The following is a 13,743-nucleotide window of genomic DNA, read 5'->3' as shown; positions in this document are numbered from 1 at the left end:
TCGAAATATTGTTTCAATGTAACGTGTAGTTCCAAAATCGTGATTATTTTAAAATTTATCGAAATAGACTGAACGGAAACAATTTGAATTTATCTTATGATTCCCGTTGACATAGAAAAGCTGATTCCACTTGTGTAACGTATACAGGGTGGTGACTTGCGTAACGCATCATAGGGATTTCAATGTAAAATTCATGACATGCGATTATCTGGCTCTCCCAAATTATTTTAGAGCAAAAATGTATTAAAGTTTAGTGTAGAAAAAAATTTTTACGTCAATCAACCGTATTAGTTTTCAATTGTTTGATAATAAAGACGGAAAATTGGAAAAATAAAACCCCTATCTTTTTCAATAATCTGTGATGCCATGGAATGTCTGCTATAAAACCAATCCAATTCTATCAAAAATTATTATATTTAGAACAGCGAATTCAACATAAAGAAAGACCAAATTACTAAAAACGGTTTCCTAATATAACAATTACATTAAAAAGAAAAATATTTAGTTTAACGTGTAGTTAACTGGGTTTCTCAATGGCATTAACAATAGGATTAAGTACTAGGGGGTCGCGGTCATCAGACGCAGAAAATAGGGGGTCGCGATTACAAAAAGGTTGAGAATCACTCTGTTAATCAGCTAACAAGATCGAAAAAAGTCTTCTTGGTGCGTTAATTACAGGTATTCGGTCAAACACGTCAGCTCATCGTCATAATGGGATTCTACCAAGAATGCAGTTTTGATCTTTAACCAGAAAAATATCAACAAATTTAAAAATAAATAAATAAATCTACATCGCGCAAAATTTGCTTTTCAATTTCTTGTAGTATACATATACAGAGTGGCCCAACGAGAAGTATACAGAGGGCTTTTAGGGTACCTATTAAATTTCGAAAGTTCGAAAAATCCTCGAACACGTCAATTTTGTATTCGAGGGGGACAACTTTTGGAATACAAATCACGAACCCAATTCTTCGCCCCTCTACCAATTTTAATACAAGGTGACTTAGATCGCATTTGTAAACCATTTCAAATGCGTATATCTCCGAAACGAATCAATAGAATTTAAAAATCAATGCAGATTAGTAATCACGATTAAATTGGCTTTCAAATAATGTGACACTTGCCATAGGATTCCATTTAAAATTTTAGGGGTTAAGCTCCCTACGTAGAGGGGTGAAGACTTGGGTTCGTGATTTGTATTCCAAAAGTTGTCCCCCTCGAATACAAAATTGACGTGTTCGAGGATTTTTCGAAATTTCTAAATTTAATACCCTAAAAGCCCTTTGTATACTTCTCGTTGGGCCACTCTGTATAGTAGTCTGATAAAATGAAGATATTCAGACCGAATAGTTTATCTACTTTTGTAGATGATACAGCTATTCCTTGAGGTCTCCAGATGAACATACTAAAAGTCCCTGAGAGGGAAGAGCAAGCCGGCGTCGAAGGAGGGGGTGGTAGCTATCTTTTTTCAGTCTCCTGCTTGTATCTCGAAAACTATACCTTTTTAATTCTTGCTACATTATTCATTAGTTATCTATATGAAATTTTTTACAAATTATGTCTTTTCAGGGGTAGTTGGTTCTCAAGACATTCCTGAACTTGCTGGAATACCCTATGGGTGTGATATTTCGCCGATCCATTGGGAGGAGGGAGGGAAGAAAGATCAGGTTTGTGTTTGGCACAATATTGCAAAAAACTGTCTACTGAGTAGAGGGCGCACGGTACACTACAAGAAATATCTTTTCCCTCGCTTCTGCTATGGTGTCCGAAGCTGATTTTGGGTCTTAAAAGACAGTTGCTATATCCTTTAATAATGGATTTTTTTTATACGTATGTCAAATGTGACATTTCGCTGATCATATTCAGCAGAGCAGAGAAACGGAAAAGAGGCAGAAAAATTTTACTTCTCTGCCTCCTTTCCACTTCTCCGCTTCTTTTGATCTCTATATCTGACTGGCCTTTTATATAACGGATGGCGCATTGGGTATTGAAGATTTCTGAGATGCCACTGTCCGAATATGAGTAAAATGGACGGGGGTAATCAACCGCCTAAAATATTCCGTATGTAATGCAGTTTAGTAGCCATGTTAACTGGCCAGTGAATCAACGCAGCTTTTGCGTTAGAAAAGTTAGAAAGTCTATATATGGGATTTGATAAAATTCAGAGATCTCTTTCTAATATGACCAATTATGTGAAAATCGGTTAACCTAACCGTAAGTTACAATCAACTTTAAAATATTTTAGAAAACAAATCCATTTTTCTACGTAACAATAAATTGTACGCTCTCTAGCGACAAACTTAGAAACTTGAAAATAATTTTCAGCGATTTCTCTTGGCATCTTTTATTAATAAAACTTTTTTTTCTTAGATATGGCGTGTGACCTTTATTAATAGGGCACCCTGTACAGATTGAAAAGAGAACAGTCCTTTCTGAAGTCTGTCGTTTCCTTACCACACAAAATTAAATCGGTTTCCTCTGTGAAATGGATACTTCTCAAATTACCCGCACTTGAATGGACTGTGGTTCTAATTTGCATAACCACCGGACGTCCCGAGAAGATGAAAAACGCAATGGAAAATTGTTCGAGTATTGAATCGCTGATGGTTTTTATTGCCTACTATTACAGGGTGAGTTTTTTCCGATGTTTAGTATGGGGGTCTCGTAAACCGATTATATCTTTCCCGCTTTTACGAAAAGAAACTATGTTTTACCAGTGAGATTTAAGGCTCCTGTAACTCAGAACTGAGTCATACTTGCGTTCTTGGCTGACGTGTTATATGGGGATCTCCTCCGTAATATCTAAATTATTTTTACCCGGAAACCTACGGTTACTACCTCCGCAGTTCAGCACCGAATTAATGCAAAAATGTACCCCTTAATTTCTTACTGATTAATGAACGCATAGGAAGTGGCTCTTTGCAAACACAATCGGACATCTTTAATCGTTGATTCGTTTGCTTTATTTAATCAATTTACTTCATAAATCGGTATGGCCATGAATTCATGGGCAGACCAGTCTTGTGAAGTAAATAGATTTTCTCTCTAATGAAACTATAAAGAAATATCGCAGCAAATTGTATGTATTAAACCAGTTTACTTCATACCAATAGGTATGGCTATGAATTCATAGGCAAACCAATCTGGTGAAGTAAATTGATTTTCTCTGCAAAAAAAGTACTGAGCAATTTTTTTTCATTTCCAAACTACCCTTTAATTTCTCACTGATTAATGAACGCCTACAAAGTGGCTCTTTGTTAACAAAATCAGACATCTTTAATCGTTGATTCGTTTGTTTCATTTAATCAGTTTACTTTATAAATCGGTTTGGCTATGAATTCATGGGCAGACCAGTTTTGTGAAGTAAATGAATTTTCGCTACAAAAAAAGTTTTGAGCCGTTTCCAAGCTGAATTCGAGAAATATTATACCTCATTTATTATTACATTTTATTGAGGTAGGTTTGGTTTTTCTAGTTCCTATTACGAAAATAGACACAAGGCTCTTGCAGTAAAAAGGATATGGGTTTACCCTTTTAATCTTAAAATTTAATCGATCATATTTCTAATGATTTATTTAAACAAAAATAACACCCGATTGGCGACATAGTGAAAATATATTGGAAAACAATTTGCTAGGAATACATAAGTACTCACCCTTAAGGAACACTCGACAATGTATTTTTTCTAATACCTACCCTCTGCAATGAAGAAGGCGAGTAGTTATATAGCTAAATGAACATTCCATTACCCAGAAGGCAGATTGTGCGGCCTAGTGCCTTTTGCCGCCTAGTGCCTTTTGACGTTAATGGCGGCAAAAGGCAACTTCTGGTGCTGGTGCGATAGAGCGTAAAAGCTATTTCTTCTAATCGTGACTTATTTTGGATGTTCCACTAAAAGTTCCACTTCTTAATAAATCAGTTTTCGCAACAGTAATCAATAAATACAGCGGATTTATCTTTTGGAATAGAAATTAAAATTAATGATACATAGAATTAGGGAATGGAGTGAACTTTCAAACGATCACACATCCCCATCGCGTCACAAGCAATTTGAACGTCAAATTAAATTTGACCCCCTTTCTATTCAAACATGTTTTTTGGTAGTTTCGGAAAATAACTTAATTGTTTAGGTTGTACACTCAGATTGAGAAGGCTTGTTTGTTTATGGTACAGATTTTCGGTATACCTTCTATTAGAGGTCTACAAACAAAAGGAAAACTCTAAAATTTCATGCGTGACAAGACCGACACAGAAGGATTTAGTTAACGAGCTCTAACGTGGGCAGCATTTTAACCCACTGCACTTCCATTAGGTAGAAGGGTACATCAAAAGATTGAAACGACTAGGGGGAGTCACATTAAGCACTCACCGCTTTCGTCTGCAGCTAAACAGAGACAGCTCCGGACTGAAAATATGCAAATGTTAATTTAGAAACTTAACATTGGAAGATATCTACACTAAAAACTAATTTTCCCTTTGCGTTCCGTCTTGCATTTATATTGTGTTTACATAAACTCGCTCGCGTTTCGAGCACGAGCATTACTTTAGGCGATAAATTCGCTTAGGTTTTGTGTGGTTTCTCCGGAATGGATCTACGCTAACATCCAATGCTGAAAGGTTACTTCCTTCGAACTTAGAACCGTTTTAAATGAAAAAACTTTGGCAGGCAATAAGTTGAGTACCCAATTTGGAAGATAACCATCTTAAATTTAGGTCAAAAACTCGGTTCGGGCGAGTTTCGTTTTGCTCATCCGTGTAAATATGAAAGAGAGAAATACGACGAGGCAAACAAGCCCGCTGTCGATTTCTAATTAGGAAAGGTAGGTTGGAAAGCCGTTTACTTGTTATTGATTGCGTAGTTGTGAGAAAACGAGAAAGGCGCGTCATGCGATGTGTAAAGAATTGGTTTACGATTAGCTACACGAATTTTGTAAATGCTTTTGTGTCTAGTACACACCTTTGGCGTTATTTGCCAAATCTCCAGCGATAAATTGAAGATGTCACAATTAGTTATCCGAATTTTTGGAGCAAATGCTGTAACCCGCTATAGATATTTGCATGCAAACTTGCCCCCGAGCAAGTTTTCAATTATTCTGTAGGTGAGCTCTCGAATCCAAACTAGTTTGAGCGTCTTTAACTTCGTGATAGTTAAAACTTATATAATACTTCTGCAGCACAATTGAATATTAAGGTACACAAGTATAAATTGAGCACAACCTTGTGCAGATAAATTGCATTTTTAAAAACCGGAATGCTAGCGATGTTTGTTTCCTTGGTAGATGATTAATGGGGAGGAGTCTTATTACACATAAACATGGCATACATTCAAAATCCTCCAACATTACATTCTGGAGATATTTGCACTGAAAGCCTTGACATCTGCAATAGATATGCGTCGTCCTGACCGTTCACTTGCCTTTTATGAGTCCCCTCTACCGACACTTCGTTGTCAAGGTATTTGCTTCAACTTCACCAATAGAAATGTCTCGTCCAGATGATTCATTTTGTCTCTGTGAGTACTCTTCTCCGACAAACCGTTTTTAAAGTTATTATGTTTCGTCCAGACGTCCCAATCGTCCTTTGTGAGTAGCTCTTTCGACAATCCGTTCTGAAGGGAATATATCCGATCACGATAACGGGTCGAGGAGGAGGCTATGGTTGGTTTAATTTAATATTAGAGTATCATGAAGGAGATCCCCCTCAATAGAGATAAAATTAATTTCTACTCCCTCCCCCTCCCTCCACGGGCCCCGTCATCCACTGATCTCGAAGAAGAGGTGCGCAGAAAAGTTATAGTTTGCACAATTCAATTTATTTCGATGGTACCTTTTATTAGAATAGCATGAAGGGTATAACGTGTATCCCCCTCCCTTTTTCAAGAGTATTACTTGGCACCACTTTTTATGATAATTGATAAGCAGTGTTCGCAGAGCTTCATGCCGATATGTTAATACATTTTCCTTTATATCGTATTTTAGTTTTTGGTTGGATGATGATTATTTTTTTAGTTAATGCACACATATTGATACAGCTCCTTTTTTTATATATATAATTCTATTTCTATTCAGTTAAAATATTAAGATTAAGTTTTATTTCTATGTTTATTCTTTGATTATCTTTAATTGTGTCATAGCCTGTTAAATGTATTTTGTTTTGTAATATGGCTTTGTCCAATAAGTGGATGTATATCTGTTGGGCAAATAAAGATTATTATTATTATTATTATTACCACTAAAGGTAATTAAAAACAAGTTAGTTAAATCCATAATTTATCCTCATATAAACTATTGCTGTATGCTATACCATTTTTTTCTTAAATAGTGAACAAGCTAGATTGCAAACAATTCAAAACTCGTGCATAAGATTTATTTGTAATGTACCGTTTGGAGAGCATGTTACGCCCCATTACCAGAAACTTTGACTTTGTTAATCACAGTTTACTCTTGTCACGATTGCACGAGGCGGTTGGTTTAGTAGGTACCTGTCGGGTAGAAGTCAGTGTGTTCGGATCAAGCAATCGTTTTTTTTTTGTTGCCAATAACGTGTGGTGTACCCCAAGGTTCTGTTTTAGGGCCAATTGTGTTTATTATTTCTATCAATAAATTATGTTCGGGTAATTTCAATGGTGATGTTACTTACTTTGCCGATGATACTGCCTATGTTATAAAATGAGTGATGAAAAACTACCATGAATAAGCTGGGATTGAGTACAAAAACCAAACTGGATCATTTTTCCTTGAGAAATAGAGCTAGGGGATTAGACAGTGTATTTTTCAAATCTAAAAAATGGCTAAAAGGTCCGTTAATGTTGAGTTGTGGTAATGGTCTCAAAATTGAACAGGTTCGTATAGTATTAAGTATTTTTAGGGCTAGAACTAGATGATATATATCCAATTATTGCCGCTAACAAAACAACCCTGTTAGGTAAATATCGCGAATACGAAGATTCGATCCTTCTTTTCTCCATTTTTAGTTTCATGGAATTCTCCCAAACAGGCCTCTTTACATATTTATGTCCGGTTTCACAAACGATGATTCAGGTTAATCACTGATTAAAAATATTAGAATGGGAAACATCTGAGCGGTTAATCAAAGGTGGCTAACATTCTAATAGTTTTAATCATTGATTCACCTTAATCATCGTTTCTGAAACCCGGCATTAAGAGTGTTACGTATTTTTTATCTGAGGGGTGGTCAAAAAGTAGGTAATTCTCTAGTCTACTCATCTAGACTAAAATCTTTGAATGGAGTAGCCTTACTAAGACCCTTTTGTGAAGATTTTAAACGGTTTTATTTATATAATTGTGTAAAATTCTACAATAAACTTCCATATTCTATCATCAGTTTAAATTGAGTGACAATTTCTTTTAAGGATTAAAAAGGTGACTGTTTACTTTTAGCCATGAAAGAAACTGTTGAATGTTTCTTCTAGTGTTATGTTTATTATAGTTATTATAGTATTATAGTAGTATAGGTATGCTGCTTCCAAAAAACCATTTACCACCACGAATTCCGACGTGTAAGTGGTCAAAATTCGAATTCAAAATTATTACCGCAAGGGGCAGTATGGCGTATAATAGATATTAATAGGTATATCTCCTTTTATGTGTCGGATATCATAATTTTATATTGTTTGAGAGCCTTAAATCGTCCTTTTATTTCATTGACCACCGCGAAATTTCAGTTAAAATGACCAAAGTATTGACCAAAAGTACCGGAAGTACTAATGTAGAAATGTTCATATAATTAATATAACCGTCTTCATGATGAATTATTCCTTGTAAATTAATTAACCAATATGAGTTTATTGTTTAAATGACACTTTTCGTTACCGTAAATTTAAATCTGATCATAAAAAAAACTCGTGTGAGATGCAGGAGACGATGCGTAGGGTACATAGACCAGGGTCGATAATTTTTGAAACCAAAATAAATAATAGTAGGATGAAACCCATTGGAAAACGAAAAGAGTATAACAAAAATGAAAGGAAAAATAATTTACGGGCGATGTAAGGTCGGGAAGTGGAAGAGGGTGAGTTTTAAGGGTAAAAGACGGTTTATCTCGATTTCCGCCAAAACAATCCTATGGAAAAAAGTTAAATGTAAAAGTTGTAGGTAATAAAAAGATCTACAACTTTTGTATTTACACTTTTTTCACATAACCTCAAAATTTATGAGAAAATTTAAATAATAATAATTAGTCCCTGGTTTTTTATTGTTATATCTTTTTTAAAAGAATTACTTTTTCACGAAATTTAGTGAAGACTTACCTTTTTATGTCCCAAGCACACTGTAATTTTTTTGATTTAAAATATTTATTTTTTCACCTTATTTTGACTGAATATCGAAAAAGCACCCTAATTTTCAATCGAAAGTTCTTCCGTTAAAATATCTGCTTCTTTAAAAAAAGTCGGGGGCTTTTTGTTCGCTGAAATCTCGACTTTTTGGTGGTGTAAAAAATGTATACATTATTATTTATTATTGTAAATTTTCTTCGAAAAAGCAAAAAAAACGAAAAAAACTCGAATCCGAAATTTTTGTTTAATCATTATGTACAATTTTGCGTTATTTATTAAAATTTACACTTTAACTACTCGAAAAACGTAAGATTCCATGTTACATTAATAAACAAAAAATTGCAAATCGAAATATAGTGATATAATTAACAACCAAATAAGTTAAAGTTAATAAGACATCTACAGTATTTTCAGAAAGTTGTAGAATCTTCTTTAAATTATATGCTTAGATGCCTATTTATTGCTATTTTAAGTTAAGTTATATACCTGAGTGACGTACGGAAAATTTTAGTCTACCAAAAGGTATTTCATAGAGGAGTCGGGAAGAGACTAGGAGGGTCTACGTGTTATTTCGTAGCAGCTGCAAAAAATTTGAGACATTGACATCAGCTTTTATTCATCGAACTTGTCAAAGTCAATATGAGTCTGCAATAGCTGCAATCTGTAGTTCAAGACAGAGAAAATCAAAAGAAGAAAAAGAAATAAATAAAGACGCTCTTATATTTAATTTTCGATCTCATTGGTTTCTCTGCGGTGGGTTTTCCAATGAAATAGCAGATTTTTGTAATGTTTCTTTTGCAAATTTCCGTTTTATCCCGATTTACAATCAATTCGTTGGTAGTACACCATGTTGCGGCGTTCCTCGCGGGTAGCCCAAATTTCCGCAAGGGTTGTTTTTTAAAAAGAGGTTTGAATCGTCCGCATAGAATATGCATTCCGCATGTGGTTTCATATATTCGACGAAATCACTGCTATTTATTAAGAAGCAGACATAGGGATTTACGTGTATTGTTTTTCTCTATGTCTACTTTTAAATCACACAATTTCCCCTTAAGGGTGCGTAATTTAATAACTTCTTAAACAAATAAAGATCTCGCTCTCATATTAATTAATCTCAATATTATTGCTTTGGTTTCACAGAAAATAGATCTTTCACGCTCCCTAAACAGTTACCGGCACTATACTAATTGACAATTCAACTTTTTCTTCAGTTGAATACATCGCACTCGCACGAAAATAAAAGTACAGAGGCCAAAGCAACAACATTCAAATTAATGAATATGACATAGGGACATAGGGAAAGAAGCAATATACGTAAAGCTCTATGTCTACTTCTTAATAAATAGCACTGTATAAGGAATAGTAATGGTCCCAATATTGAACCCTGCGATACCCCTCTTTTCAGAACCTAACTTTTTGAGAAACCACAAAATCAACTAAATTAGAACCCCATTTTAACGATCGCCGTTATATCTTGGGCCAAAATTGTAATGCGTTACCGAGTAATTTTAAAAATGACCAAAAATCTATTCAAAAATATTCAAAAATGGATGATGACTCAAACTACACTTCTGGACAGCATATTAATTATTCTTAAATAAATCACATTTGCTGAAAATAGAACAAAAAGCGTAATAACGGAAAAAGTAAAATCAACATTTTTTTTGGCTACATATAAAGATATTAAACTTTAAGCTACACTTTAACTTAGGGCTGTATGCTTGTTGCATAGAGAATCCCTTTCCCTCTTAAATTTGTTTATGTAATTCACTATATTTCTCTCTCTTTTCTCCTCTTGTTTTTTCTTGTAGATATCTAAATTGTTTAATAAATGCTCTCATGTATTGAATGCATCTGTATAATACGAACTATGGGAATAAAGTCAATTATTACCATTATTATTATTGTAATCTCTCAGATAGGTATGATTCAATCAAAGCACATAAGGGTGGTGAAAATTGCTCACTAAGAAAGATTATTGATTTCAAAGTAGTCCGTTATTTGTTGACAAAATACACTTCTGAAAAAAAGCAGGAGTGCCATCGGTCCTTGGTTTTTGAGATCTTTGTGGGATTTCCTGATTTAAATATGGGGATAACTAGGTGCCACTTCAGGTGCCACTTTGAGTTATGGCAGAAAGTCTTTCGAGCGTATTGTAAGGTTGATCAGCTTGGTTAGTGGTAATATGAGCTGATATTCCGTAAATATCTTTAGTAGGACTATTTGTTATGGCCTTTTACCCTGCAGGGTGATACTTCCTTCCACGAGAAGCCAGCATTGAATTGACAGGTTTTTGTTTGATTAAAGTGAGAGGACCATGAGTCGCTGGAGGCAGTTAAAGCGCCGAGGGATATAAAGTGCGAAGGCAATAATAAACTTCTGTATGGTGGTATATACAGTGAGAAGTGGAAATAGGGATTTACGTGTGCTTTTCCGTTTGTCTACTTTTAAAAGACAAAATCTCTTCTGAAGAGCGCATTAAAATTACTTTTTAAATCAAATAAACGTTTGGATGTCATATTAATTACTTTGGATATTGTTGTTTTGGCTTAACAGAAAATAAATCTTTTACTCTCCTTAAACTGTTTGCGGCACTATACCAATTGACAATATCAACTTCTTCAGTTGAATACAACAATATTAAAATTAATTATTGTGACAGCAGATCTTTGTTTTCAGAAGTTCTTTTAGTTGCATAAAATTAGGCGCCCTTCAGAAGGATTTTGTCATTTCAAAGTAGACATAGGGAAAAACAATACGCATAAATCCCTATGTCTACTTGTTAATGAATAGCACTATTACCTTTTCACTACTAGTACTTGAAATCCTCTAAACTAACAGATATATTGTTAAGGGTGCGCCGCAAGTGATGGGAGTACACTACTTTAAGCAATTGCTAAAAGGGAACGCGACTTGATTCGAAATTCCCACTAAAAGGTCCATCAATAGGCAGGCAGAAATTTGTATTACTAATTTCGGATTTACTTCATCTTGTTATCCCCGTTTAAAATGTAAAGAGCGTCTCAACCCCATGAAATAAGAAGATTTATTTCAAATGCCACGTTTTCTTAAATTTTTCGCGATGCTTTTGGGGTGGTAAACATATAAATTCACATTCAACTTTCCCTTCTAGAGGTACTATGTATATCCCGACAGCGACGAAATTGTCTTATAAATACAGTTTTGATCCAGACACACTTATAGGTAGCCATGAAAAGATAAAGAAAGATCAAAAGTGACCAACAGAGAATTGGAACTTCTTTAAGCTTGTTGGCGAATATTCGATAAAGGACGGCAGACATGCACAACAAATTTCTCGTTCAATACATTTTATTATCGCCGTAATAGAAGAGTTTGAGTGTTGAAGTTGTGAAAAGTTTAAATTAAGTGAGGGAGGTACAATAGCGAACTTGTGCAGGGTTTACATTGAACTTACGTTTCTGAAACGGTTTCGCTGTAGCTGGTCTAAGAAAAGCAAATATTTGTGATGTGGTTACAAAAACAAGTTTTACGACCACGTAATTCAGGGAATATGTTCCGATTATCATACACCAACATGGTCCTTCGACCCGGATTTACCATATTATAATTTAATAGAATATGTCGGTCGAGCTTACTGGCGTTTACAAATGCGTTTAACCGAGGAACGTTGTAATTCCTCATGCATTTATGTACGTTCCAGTGCAAGCTGGGTTAATATTATCAACTAAAAATCAATCGAGCGGAAATTGTTAAGCTTTAATTGCATGCATTTTGAAGTAAATTGCAGTCGTTCTCGTGCAGTAAATCACAAATAACGAACTGGTACGGAAATTTCCGTTGTAGCTAATTCGACTAGTCATTGTCTCGATATCAATCGCATTTCAACAACAATGGAAGCGTAATGAATTTCGAAAACTATGCATTCGATCCGATATTGCAAAACTGGGGAGGGCAAAATGGTGTCACAGCTTATTGATGTGCTTTATATAGGTATATGATGATGGAAGGTGGCCCGAAAGCGTATCACGTTATAGATAGTTATTAATAGCCCCTTTTGACGACACTTCGTTAAGATAGTGTGCTGTGAACAATGATGTTAAGGATGTATGCGAAATATAAATCGGGGCACAAGGGCAACCCTCCGTAATAAGCAGTCGCGTCGAGTATTCAGTGTAATACTCATTTAGTATAAAGACTGAATAGAAAATCAGTCTGGCTGAAATTTTCCTCAAATTTAATAAACCTTACCTAAAGCTCCACGCAAATAGACATTCCTAACTCCATTTGACAGCTTTATGTAAATGATATTAAATTAGAGTTCCTTAACTACCCTACCTACACACCTGTACAGATTTCAAATACTGTAAAGATTCATTTGGAGTGGTACGTCTAACAAATTTTAGAAAAATGCCCCAATTAGAATCATTAAAAGTAAAATTGTTAACGCCATTAGCACCAGAAAGCTTTTAGGCGTAACGTAAATTACGATCTCAAATTACCGTTATTAGTTTAACTTTGATGTAATTAATTTGATTTGATTGACCGAATTCCTCAACTTGGTTAAAGTGGATTGCATAATTCTGGTGTGCTTTGATAATAATAATAATTGTCAGACAATACCAGTGATTGGTTAGGACACGTCATAATACATACGCAAATAGAAAAATACATGTAACGATAGCTCTAAATTTCGAATTTTATAGAGGAAGGTGAAATTTTTTTTTAGATTTTAAGGGTTAGGACACTACATGCCATCGAAAGTCTACAAGGTATCAAAATTAGAGGGTGGAATTGAATTCTATAGGGTATTGTTTTCGTAATGGATTTAGCAAATCAGGTTTAAAAACGGCGGCAGTTTCTCGTATTCAAAAACGCCACATGATTAGGAAAAACAAGTTTGCATTTTTTGAATTCGTGTGGGATGTTGATTTAAGACTCTTTAAGTCGCTTGGACTTGGTCGTGCAAAATCGAAAAAATAACCAATTAACGAGTAAAAATGGCAATGTTTCATTGATAAGAAGACATTTTGTGGGTGGTAGTGTAGGAAGGATAGTAGGGATCATTACGGGGAGAGTTTTGGGAATGCATTCGGTTTTGGGCAACAATATAGTTAGTACGTGGTCCAAGACAGTTTTACTTCGAGCACTAAACGCGAGATTAATTCAGGTTTTGGGTTACCAAAGCAAGCAGTAGGTAATAAGAAAAAAAACTCGTTTTCAGAGAGGTTCGGACATAAAAAATGGCCCATAGGTGATTACGGGTGATCTGGTTTTTATTAGTATATAAACACAATGCGTGTTCCGTCAGTTACAGCGTAGTGTAATTATTATCGAGAAATTAAGAGGATGTAATAAACAGATAACGTCGAGTAAAGCGCGTTTCGGGATATTAAAATAGCCGTACACTGGCAAGGACAAAGAATTAAGCGCGCCAGTATCTTTTCGTTTCATTGAATGTACATAGT

The sequence above is a fragment of the Photinus pyralis genome, unplaced genomic scaffold (assembly GCF_008802855.1).
Source record: "Photinus pyralis isolate 1611_PpyrPB1 unplaced genomic scaffold, Ppyr1.3 Ppyr1.4_LG8, whole genome shotgun sequence".
Lineage (NCBI taxonomy): Eukaryota > Metazoa > Arthropoda > Insecta > Coleoptera > Lampyridae > Photinus > Photinus pyralis.
Note: the sequence above shows the minus strand (reverse complement) of the source record.